Source organism: Antedon mediterranea, chromosome 4, assembly GCF_964355755.1.
Source record: "Antedon mediterranea chromosome 4, ecAntMedi1.1, whole genome shotgun sequence".
Taxonomy (NCBI): Eukaryota; Metazoa; Echinodermata; class Crinoidea; order Comatulida; family Antedonidae; genus Antedon; species Antedon mediterranea.
Window position 1 is genome coordinate 24913264 of NC_092673.1, and position 12838 is coordinate 24926101.

Genomic DNA, 12838 nt, shown 5'->3' on the forward strand with positions numbered 1-12838 from the left:
CACGTACATATGTTGTTCCACTTAAAATTAATTTATTTCACAAAGAAATAATTAGGAATACCAAAAGACCTATGTATTTACAATCCACCTCTACTACACTGCCTTGAACCTGACAGCCGCCACCGCCACCTCCCCCACCCCCAATTAAAGTTTGGCTAGAGACTAGTAGCCTACATTAGATATTGTAGATACATTACCTTGGTCCTGACGGACACCCTAAATAAAAGTTCGACTAGAGACCCCTTACCTCAACTAGCCTACATTAGTTATTGTAGATACCACCAGAAACCAATGTCATGTTATCTAGAACATTGTACGGAATGCCAAATGACCTTACAGTACAGACAACATATACAAAGTTTGACTAGAGACCCCCTTATTGTAAGGAATACCAAATGACCTTACAGATCTATACCTACACTGCCCTTGTCCTACTGACATCCCCTCACCCTTTCAAAATAGACACCCCTTTCCCTAACACTATATTGCAGATATAATGATTTATACATTGTAAGGAATATAAAATGAGCTACCTACTGTACAAACTGCCTTAGTTTTATCATCACAATTTAAATATAAGGTATACTTATATCATCTGGGCTATCCTTTGCAGGTACCAGAATATAAATACCAATAATCCAGAAAAAAATCAAAACAGTAGCTTTAATTAAGTTTAGGTATATCAGTGCATTAACCTATTTGCAGGTTAGACTCATCAAACAAATGGAAAAAAATAGATACAAACAATTATAAAGGGAAACAGTTTCATTTAAAATGTATTATAAGTGTCTAGTCGAATTTAGCGGGGTCTGCCAGGACTAAGGTAATGCATAAGGGGTCTGTAATAGACCATTCGGTATGTAGTCGAATTTAGCGGGGTCTGCCAGGACTAAGGCAATTCATACGGGGTCTGTAATAGACCATTCGGTATGTAGTCGAATTTAGCGGGGTCTGCCAGGACTAAGGCAATTCATACGGGGTCTGTAATAGACCATTCGGTATCTAGTCGAATTTAGCGGGGTCTGCCAGGACTAAGGCAATGCATAATGGGTCTGTAATAGACCATTCGGTATCTAGTCGAATTTAGCGGGGTCTGCCAGGACTAAGGCAATGCATAAGGGGGTCTTTAATAGACCATTCGGTATCTAGTCGAATTTAGCGGGGTCTGCCAGGACTAAGGCAATTCATAAGGGGTCTGTAATAGACCATTCGGTATCTAGTCGAATTTAGCGGGGTCTGCCAGGACTAAGGCAATTCATAAGGGGGTATGTAATAGACCATTCGGTATCTAGTCGAATTTAGCGGGGTCTGCCAGGACTAAGGCAATGCATAAGGGGTCTGTAATAGACCATTCGGTATCTAGTCGAATTTAGCGAGGTCTGCCAGGACTAAGGCAATGCATAAGGGGGTCTGTAATTCGGTATTTCTCGGTATATATGGGGTGAGGGTGTTGTCTATATTTGTAAATTGGCAGACTGCACCGTAAAATGTAACCAGCATTTACCAATACCGCGCACAATGTATCGGCGGCCACCATATTTTTTTAAAGATGAATTTCTGACTGACCACAGTAGTTGCTTGTAGTGCGTCATGAGAGATACGAAAGGAGGCCAACACGCACTGTTTTCGGGAACAACCTGGCATATGGGTCGTCGATTTGTCCACAATAATATAGAATTTTATTCATGGAGAAATAAGAATTTCGTCTTGAATCAGCCTGTTGCGTTGAAAGATTGACTCATTCTATTAGAACGGTTAATATGTCTACTCATGGGGTGAGTTTGGATGGTGGAGAATATTTCAAGATTGAAATATTGACTGCTATTGTAAAGCTCACACTATCAAACTAGTTTGACAAAAAAAAGTGTGATGTGCCCAAGTATATGGACACATCACATTTTTTCGTTTTTTGGATAGTGTAGACAGATCCACGAATGAATTGTTTTTTGATTCTCAAAACGTTGAAAACATTTACATTCACAATATGTATACCATTACCATTTATTACGAATACAAACAATTGAAAAATACAAAAATGTACGTATTATATATATTCAACAACTATTGAATCAAGCTACTACCACTGTAGAAATATTATTTTATTATTAAATTATTTTACCAATTCAAATTCATGTATTACCATATCGTAGGCCTAACTCAATAACAAATAATACACCAAAAACTGTATTGTTTGTTGAGATGTCATAAAACATTACATGGGATCGGAAGTACAAACAACAAAAATGAATTGATAGGGATTAAACGAAAAGACGTGATAGGCTTGCTTGCTATACTATATTATATCAACTTGATTTATTCACGAGACTGAATGTACAGTACAACTCGTTCAATCAACATTGATTGTTTTTACACAAGTTCGTGATATTACGCACTAATACAACTTTTCATTTAATTGATTCCAAATTTATTTAGTCATCAATTACGTCATAATTGCAATACAACTGATAACAAGGATCCTGCATTAAAAAGCTGTATCTTCGTTTTTTTGTAGGACCCTTTTATATAAAAACAATATAAGTAAATAGAACACCATATAAATACGAAAAAAAAGAAAGAAAACAAATTGAAATTGAAAAAAAAAAAAAAATAGCAGAATCCCTTCCACCTGGCACCTCTATTTAGGGAACACCATACCGGTACTTCCCGCGTAAACGGGAACCCCTATTCAAATGTCTCTCTTATTCAACAGAGATGAGAGCATCATCAATATTCAGGGCATTCATAGAGTACGGTTGGTTGAGTCTTCTTATGGTCTTAGCATGGTCCTGTTACTGAAATATTGCAAAAAAATGTGTTTTAATGAACAAATTCATCACTAAAAAAACTTAACATTTCTTTAAGTTTTAAGTTTATTTCTTATCGTAATTGTTACCGTAAATCTTCTAAATTTTAACCCTGGGTTATTATTCTTTAATTGTTTTTTAGGGTGGGTTACTATTAGAAGGGGGTTACTATTAGAGTAGTGGGTTACTATTACTAATCTTAAATTAGGCACCTGAAAATAGTAACCCACCCCAACTTTTCCGGTCAGCAAATCATAGCAAAATAATAAAACAGTACAGATAAACTCAAAAACACTCAATCCTCCCCACTCCCGAGATCAACATGCATTATCTCCTTGTTTTTAAAATACGGCTGCATCATAAACGACCAGTCTTCATAAATGTCATTTTGTCAATAGTTTTTGTGAATCTAATATTAACCCCGATGGGTTACTATTAGAGTAGTGGGTTGTTATTATTATAGATTAACTTATAACGTGCGTTACTATTAGAAGGAGGGTTACTATTAGAAGGGGGGTTACTATTAGAGTGTGGGTTACTATTAGAGCGTGGGTTACTATTAGAGTGTGGGTTACTATTAGAGTGTGGGTTACTATTAGAAGGGGGGTTACTATTAGAGTGTGGGTTACTATTAGAGTGTGGGTTACTATTAGAAGGGGGGTTACTATTAGAGTGTGGGTTACTATTAGAAGGGGGGTTACTATTAGAAGGGGGGTTACTATTAGAGGGGGGTTACTATTAGAGTGTGGGTTACTATTAGAAGGGGGGTTACTATTAGAAGGGGGGTTACTATTAGAAGGTGGGTTACTATTAGAGTGTGGGTTACTATTAGAAGGGGGGTTACTATTAGAAGGGGGGTTACTATTAGAGTGTGGGTTACTATTAGAAGGGGGGTTACTATTAGAGTGTGGGTTGTTACTTTTATAGATTAACTTATAACGTGCGTTGCTATTAGAAGGGGGTTACTATTAGAGTGTGGGTTGTTATTATTATAGATTAACTTATAACGTGCGTTGCTATTAGAAGGGGGGTTACTATTAGAAGGGGGGTTACTATTAGAGTGTGGGTTACTATTAGAGTGTGGGTTACTATTAAAGTGTGGGTTACTATTAAAGTGTGGGTTACTATTAGAGTGTGGGTTACTATTAGAGTAGTGGATTATTATTATTATAGATTAACTTATAACGTGCGTTACTATTTCAAAGGGGGTTACTATTAGAGTGTGGGTTACTATTAGAGTGTGGGTTACTATTAGAGTGTGGGTTACTATTAAAGTGTGGGTTACTATTAAAGTGTGGGTTACTATTAGAGTGTGGGTTACTATTAAAGTGTGGGTTACTATTAAAGTGTGGGTTACTATTAGAGTGTGGGTTACTATTAAAGTGTGGGTTACTATTAAAGTGTGGGTTACTATTAGAGTGTGGGTTACTATTAAAGTGTGGGTTACTATTAAAGTGTGGGTTACTATTAGAGTGTGGGTTACTATTAGAGTGTGGGTTACTATTAAAGTGTGGGTTACTATTAGAGTGTGGGTTACTATTAGAGTAGTGGATTATTATTATTATAGATTAACTTATAACGTGCGTTACTATTAGAAGGGGGGTTACTATTAGAGTGTGGGTTACTATTAGAGTGTGGGTAACTATTAGAGTGTGGGTTACTATTAGAAGGGGGGTTACTATTAGAGTAGTGGGTTACTATTAGAGTGTGGGTTACTATTAGAAGGGGGGTTACTATTAGAGTGTGGGTTACTATTAGAAGGGGGGTTACTATTAGAGTAGTGGGTTACTATTAGAGTGTGGGTTACTATTAGAGTGTGGGTTACTATTAGAGTGTGGGTTACTATTAGAAGGGGGGTTACTATTAGAGTAGTGGGTTACTATTAGAGTGTGGGTTACTATTAGAGTGTGGGTTACTATTAAAGTGTGGGTTACTATTAGAGTGTGGGTTACTATTAGAAGGAGGGTTACTATTAGAGTGTGGGTTGTTATTAGAGTAGTGGATTATTATTATTATAGATTATCTTATAACGTGCGTTACTATTAGAAGGGGGGTTACTATTAGAGTGTGGGTTATTATTAGAGTGTGGGTTACTATTAGAGTGTGGGTTACTATTAGAAGGGGGGTTACTATTAGAGTAGTGGGTTACTATTAGAGTGTGGGTTACTATTAGAAGGGGTTACTATTAGAGTGTGGGTTACTATTAGAGTAGTGGGTTGTTATTATTATAGATTAACTTATAACGTGCGTTACTATTAGAAGGGGGGTTACTATTAGAGTGTGGGTTACTATTAGAAGGAGGGTTACTATTAGAGTGTGGGTTACTATTAGAGTAGTGGGTTGTTATTATTATAGATTAACTTATAACGTGCGTTGCTATTAGAAGGGGGGTTACTATTAGAGTAGTGGGTTGTTATTATTATAGATTAACTTATAACGTGCGTTACTATTAGAAGGGGGGTTACAAGAGTGTGGGTTACTATTAAAGTGTGGGTTACTATTAGAAGGGGGTTACTATTAGAGTGTGGGTTACTATTAGAAGGAGGGTTACTATTAGAGTGTGGGTTACTATTAGAGTGTGGGTTACTATTAGAAGGGGGGTTACTATTAGAGTGTGGGTTACTATTAGAGCGTGGGTTACTATTAAAAGATTTACGGTATTGACTGCTTCTCAAAGCAGGGAAATGTAATTCTCCCTTTTCAAATAAAGTATAGTCACATCGCATCAATTTAATTCTACATTATTCAATCAAAGAAAATGAGATACTATAATTGTTATTTATTTAAGTTGTAATGAAATAAAGCATGTATGTTATTTTTGTTTTGTTCAATCTAACAAGACCGTATCAAGGGTGAGAACGAAGCCTTTTCCTGGCGTGCCCTTTTCATTTCTTTTCGGACTAGAGATCATCAGCAATAGTAATAATTGATAATGCTTAACTAGCCTATTATATTGCTTATAACGATGATGATTTATGCCTCTTTTGGTGACATAAGCTTCTATTTGTGTAAAAAAGAACCCCCTGTAGAAACCCTGAGTATCTGCTACTATAGGCCTAAAAAGTCACTTAAAAATAGATAAAGGTATCTTACAATGACAAGAAACAGCACCGGCCCTCTTTTCCTCCAATCGCTGTATTGCTTTCTTGGCTTCGTAATTTACTATACATCTCCTCAGCGTGTCTGAAGCCCGTATCTCCGAATTAGAATAACAGATAGGCCTTTCAACATCTAGAAATATTATAATAATAATAATCATCATAACAATAACATGCCTAGAAGTATATTAATGATATTAAATAATATGCAGTAATCATAATAATAATTATATCTAAAATTTATTTTTTGTGTTTCTTTAAATTCTAATAATATTAGCATTTTATTGTCCTTACTGGTGAATCCGATCTTTAAGAAAATGTATTAATTTAAGTTTTATGATAGACTCTATTGCTGTCAAATAGCTCAATATTAATCAGTGTCGATTCATATTATACACCCCTGGGAAATGAATGCAACAAGCTCTTTGATCCTATAATGCATTTTAATAATTTAAATTGAATAACGGTTCAGATATCAGATATTAAAACAAAAATTAGCAATCATTATTATTAAAATCAATTAATTCAAATACAAAATAAACAAAAATGTCAAACGTTTGAGCTAAAATCAAATAAGAAATTAAAGCAACATATTAGATATATTATTACATCCGTGGCTCTGTACATAGGATCTAATAACATCTTTATTAACTACGGTATCATTTATACAGTATTCAACTCGTCTCCAACACCCCGCCAAAAACCAATCACCAACCAATACACTCGAAATTAACAACCCACCAAAAAAAAAAAACAACCTAATAACACATAGATAAATAATAATAATTTACCTTTAGCCCGACGTTCTATAAATATATTTCCAAACACAATATATGTGTTGATCAACAGAAAAAGCAGAGAAAATGCAGTTTTGTTACTCATTTCAGTCGATGCACAAAGCAATACAAAAATTGAATAAAGTAAACTTCTCAATTGAAGCAATACACTTGAAATGATTCAATGACAACTTTTTTTCAGAATCGTTTTCAAACATTATGCATAATTATTCGAATAATGTCACGTGATGTTGACGTATACATTTTCAATTATCCTAAAATTGTATTTTAATCAAATGAATTTGCATATTAATCACCGTCTACATTCTAAATCAATTTTTACTACCGGTTCAGATTATCAAAATATTATTAAAAAAGTCAATTAAAATGTCAAAAATAAATTTACACTATACGAATCAAGTTACTAAGATAAGTATTAATAACAACATCACTTACTGCAAATAATAATTATCATCTTGTAATTATGTTCTCTCGTAAAGCTCTGTCTACACTATCAAAGTAGTTTGACAAACAAAAGTGCTTGCCCAAATATGGTAGTGATATTACGATATCGTGTCCATATATGGGCGCATCAATCCCTATTGGGCTGCAATAGTCGTGTTACATGTTTTAATGAGTTATAATGTTGAATAAAATATACAGAAATATATATAATATATACGAATATACTTATTAAGATTTATAGAAGACATAATGGACATTAAAGCGGATTTTCATTGTTCTCCGTTCACATCCACCCCTCCAATGCATTATACAGGATACATAATCGGACATGAAAGAAGTTTTTTATTGTTCTTCGTTCACTATCTCCCGCTATCACCCGAAAATGCATTTATTTCCGTTCTGTCTCTCATAATTCTAATCAATAAATTATACAGGATACATAATCGGACTTCAAACTTGTCATTGTTCTTCTATTAAAGATGTATTGTCCAAAAACATGAAAAATGAAGATTAATAAAATCAGACTTTGAATAAGCCATTTTGCAGTTTTAAAAATGTTATTCACTTCCGTAGAAAAAAATCCCGAAAAAATAATGTTTTCACTTATAAAATGACAAAATAAACGGTTAAATTCAACCAAAACCTATTGACTGGCAGCCAATTTGATTATGTTTTGCTTTAAATTCTGCTTTAAATTACATTTTTTCAGGTACATTTTTTACGGTCCATTTTTGGTCAAAGTGATTAACTATTAGGCCTACGTGACATTAAAATGACATATTCAACAACAAACTTAAATTTGTAATACATCTTTAACTCGATAAATATAATACAGTGTGTTAATATTTGAAAAGAATGAATCACTAATTACAAAAAGAATTATGAATATATTATTATTATAAAGAGTTATATTTACATATAAATTAATTTGTTCTATAGGTGGAAGTTTAAATTAAAGTTAAGATAATGCATAATGTTTCAACCTAAAACCACCGTGCTAATTTTGCTGACCACATCAATTGAGTTCACTTAAACCAAAAGAAGAAAATAAAGACATTTTTAAATGATATCCATGGATAGGCCTATCATTGTATTGCCTTTTGTGAGGTGAGGACCATGCAGTCAAGAAACCGCATACAAACGGAGTAGCAGTAGGCCCTCCGCGGACCCACGGCAGCCAGCAATGCAGCGCCTACCAGATCAGCACACCGGGAGATGATCCCCTACTTTTTTCCAATAATGTACCTAGTTCTTTCATTGAGGAAAATCCTCCATGGTTCTTTAACGTACACTGACTTCAAAAGTACGGTAGGTGTTGTTTCCTCATTTTATTTGTTTTATTCATAGTCACGTCATCGGAAAAGAACAATATATAATTAAAACATCGAACAGAATATAATAAAAATATAGAGATATTCATCTCACAACATTTTGATTGTAAACAACACAGTTCATCATAAACAATTGTTATATTATTAATTTTTCTGAAAAAAAATTAATGCAAAGAAGCAACTCTAATGACGCAACACTTACTTCCGATAAATTATCGCGTAATTATAATATTTAACGATTTCTCCCATACCAGATGCAATGTTGTAGTGTCCTTTAATAGCACCGCTTTTTGCATTTATTAAGCGGTTTAAAGACGCTTAAGCAAATAAAACGTTGAAAAGAATTAATAAAGGAATTGAAACTGACGCTCATGGCGCTCATGAACAAATACAAGATAGGCCTAACAACAGTTTTGAATGCATGCAAAAATGGTGATTTATCCTCGTAAAAATATTGGTAGCGGCAGAGAAAAACATGATTGGTTTTTTTGTCTTATCGTGTGTCGCTCAATTCCTACACATCCCTTGTTATTCTTTGGAAGACTGTCACGAACTCGGAGTGGTTGAAAATACTTTAGGAACTCCCTTGTGACATAAAAGTATACACAAAAAATCCACAAAGTTGTGAAATAACTCAAAACAAAGCTTTAATTTCAATCAACTTCAACTTTCAACAATCCAGTAAGCACTTTAAACAACAGCTTCACAATAACCTTTACAATCTAATATCCAACCTTCTTCAAAATAAATGCTTCAATCAAAAATCCTTCTCCCTCCTTACAAGAATTGTCATACTTCCCCTTATATACAATATGTTCATAACCTTCTAGATCATTCCTTATACTTCTTATATTCTATTGGATTACAGTTTCTATTAATAGCACTTCTGAAATGTTTCTGATTGTTGTTATATTAATTATACATGGTTTTTTAAATCTAAACATACTCTTATCCTAGAATGTTCATTTATATACTATATTACTGTATATGTTAGGAATGGTAATTTATTACAACGATACGAACTAAGGGCGCACTGAAGTACTAAAGATGTTTTTTCACGCTGCTGCTCTAGCCCGCTACGTCCCATTAGGACTACTCAATCAGAAGCTAGAGCAAGCAGCAATTATAGTTCTAAGGACGACAGTTTTGCGAAAATGGAAACTCCACTATAATTTATTGATTCCAGCTGCTACAGTAGACCCAAAAAAATGTCATGCTAAAATTACAAATCCCAAAGCATTTCTGGTATATTCACTGTCACATATTCATTGAATTATTATCGAAACAGTCAATTAAAGTTTGTGTTTGTAATAGGATACTTCACACTTGAAATGTCTAGGGTGATGAAGTGACCCCAGACTTGACCTTAGTAATAAAATTAACTAAAGTGACAGAAATTGAGTATTCACTTCTGTAACAACAAAATAATATTTATTCACATATAAAACGAGAAAAGAAACCCCAAAACCATTGTCTGACAGACAATTTAAGTATTTGTTGCTTTAAATTACATTTTTCAGGTAAAATAACTATTATGTGAAAATAAAATGATGACATATTCAAAAACATTTGAAATAAAAAATATTTTTCAATAAGCGAGCAGCAGAAATATTTCTTGTTCTATTTTATCCCAGGTCCTGGTCTCCCGCGTAAACTTTATCATGAAGGTAAAAGATATATGTTTGTGATACAGAATCAAAAGAATCATCTGGATCTAGAATATGCGAAATTGGGTCCGACGACTTGGCAAAAATTTACAAACCAATCACAAATGAAATTAAAATGATGCCATCGGTCAAGATCGTCGCAAATTGAATACTCCTTTGACTCTGACGGACTACTCCATGCTTACTTTTAAAGTTATAAAATGAAATATGTATATTAGTCTGTGTATTATATTATTATGTAAACAAATATTTAATCTCGGTATAACGTATTAATTTTTTTTTAATCAGAAAAGCTTTGTTAAAACACTGCCGCAGATAAAACAGTTTAAAAATACGTAATGAAACGGTTAAAACAATAGAAAAGTACAGTACAATATTTATAAAATATAATCTATATATAAATTATGGTTAATTCTGACATAGGCGAGCACAATGCAAAAACTTCGGTACAAATCTCCGCCTTGGATACCTACCTTATCTATCTCAGATGTACCGCGAAACGTAGATTTGATAACATTAGTTTTCACATCGACGCTATTGTTCCATATTTCTATCTTAGGAAGATATTATAAAGAGTTTTTTAATACAATTTATGATTTCAACAGTAGATTTTCAACTCAATTTCAATTCTTCGCGGGTAAAGTAATTCCGGGTTCACCTTGCAACAACCTGGTTTCAACTATTTTCTCTCTTTTATACACAAGGGAGCAGTTAAAATAATAGATTTAACCCTAAAGGTGGCTGGAAACAGGCACTTTCCATCAATCAATACAGTGTCCCTTTGGAAGAAGGAAGAAAAAAACCGATAGTAGGACTGGAGCTTAAGTTGCATAGCCATTTCAGTTTTTTGTTTATTTTAGGAACGGACCGCGCGTGTGTGAAGGTACAGTAGTTAAAAATAAAAATTATACTGCAAATTAATAAAGATCAAATTAAATATACGCCATAAAGAATCGGAATATATTGTGGGAATAGTATTATAAGATTACATATATATATATATATTATAAGACATTTTGTTTAAAATCGAGTGAAATCCCGATAGTTGATTGAGTAAGCTGGCAGGAATAACTGTAGGCTATCTGTGTCCCGTTAGGACCGAGATGTCTGCCCATGTTACAATGTCTTCTTTCTTGGGCCCACTCTGTCACGGCAGTTAGTTTCAAAAGATGTTTAAATTAAATAATGTATTAATAATTATTAGGATGGTATTTATTTAAATAAACGCCTCTCCAATAAAACATCACTTTGAATAATAATCATTATACTATTTGTAGTAGAATTCATCGCACTGTTATCTACAATACCAAGCATTTGTTATTCTTTTTTACCATTTTTCATATCTATTAGAGGATTTCATTTGATTATAAATGTTACCATATTATTAAAACTAAACAAATTACCATATATTCCTCGAATAAGCACCTCCCTCAAATGAACTCCGCCTCCCCACCTCCGCCCTACCAAACAATAAACACTATACTTTAAAATGTTATTAATCATCTAAAACACTGTGAAACAGAGTAGTTTAGTTTTACGAATGTCAAGCATTTTCAATAATGGTAACCAACAGAAAACGTACAAGGAGAACATTTTTATCATTCCGAGAACCATCGTCTACACTTCCTAGAGGGGGAGCGAGCGAAGCGAGCTCACCCTCTAGGAAAATATAATTCATTCAAACAATATAAAAAAATTATAATACAAAATATTATATTTTATTATGATCCAGATTTTTTTCACCATGAGTAGGAAAATTATCTTGAGACATTATAAGTAAATGGATTGAGGAACGAAATACTTTGTTATAACGTTTAATATTATAGGCCTACTGTATTATACTATGACTATACACGATAGCTACTTTCATGTTCTCGCTTGTATAGGCCTATTATACAACTAGTAGTACAAATGCATTATAAATATCATGTTTATTTATACTTTTGACATGTCCATTTTTAGAAATTAGAAGAAGGAAATTGAACAACACTTCATTTCCGTGTAAATAATACATTATTTATTTTAGTACACCATAATAATAATTCTATGTTTATAATTAGACATTTACTATACTAAACAAATTTGTTGCTATTAAAAAGCGTGTCACTACACAGTACGCCAAACTACACGGAAGCACTCGTGCTTTTAACTGCATAGTATTATATAAACACATTTTGAGTTAGTTGATATAATATACCCTTGGGAATCACTATTACGTTTTAACAATCGTGTCTCCACTTGTTGTAAGTTTTTCACAATCAATCCTTATAATACCAGAGAAACATCTAATTTTGATTAGCGATAATTAAGCGTTGTATATATTGAATGTTTTGATATTCACGATGTTGTAACTGTGTAATAGAGGGTAGTTTTAGGCTATGTTACACTAACGAAATTATTTCCGGAATATTCTCATTCGACTTTAAAACCCTTTATAATAATAAGACACAACAAATAGTATAAAATTAAATAGTGAATGTTTATGAGTGCAATGGTGAAAATAATGTCATGAGGTGAATGAGGAGAGGTTATATTTCCACGACAGTAATTGTCGTAAAAAATGTTTTGTAGGCGAAAAAATTTGTTTCGTACGCGAAAAAATCGCTCGTTAAATAGTCAGTACTATTGCACGCCAAAATTTTCCAAAGAAATGACAGAAATTTATTTATATTTATATATAATAATATTATAATTTAT

The 12838-nt window shown here is 33.2% G+C and overlaps 1 long non-coding RNA gene across 1 annotated transcript; it reads right to left on the bottom strand.

Moving 5' to 3' along the window:
• Positions 1 to 2039: 2039 nt before the first annotated feature.
• LOC140047025 (uncharacterized) lies at positions 2040 to 6844 on the bottom strand. The gene is made up of 3 exons (XR_011844898.1): positions 6694 to 6844; positions 5898 to 6035; positions 2040 to 2792 (listed from the first exon to the last, which is right to left on the bottom strand). It is a non-coding gene; the product is annotated as an uncharacterized lncRNA (long non-coding RNA).
• Positions 6845 to 12838: the final 5994 nt, after the last annotated feature.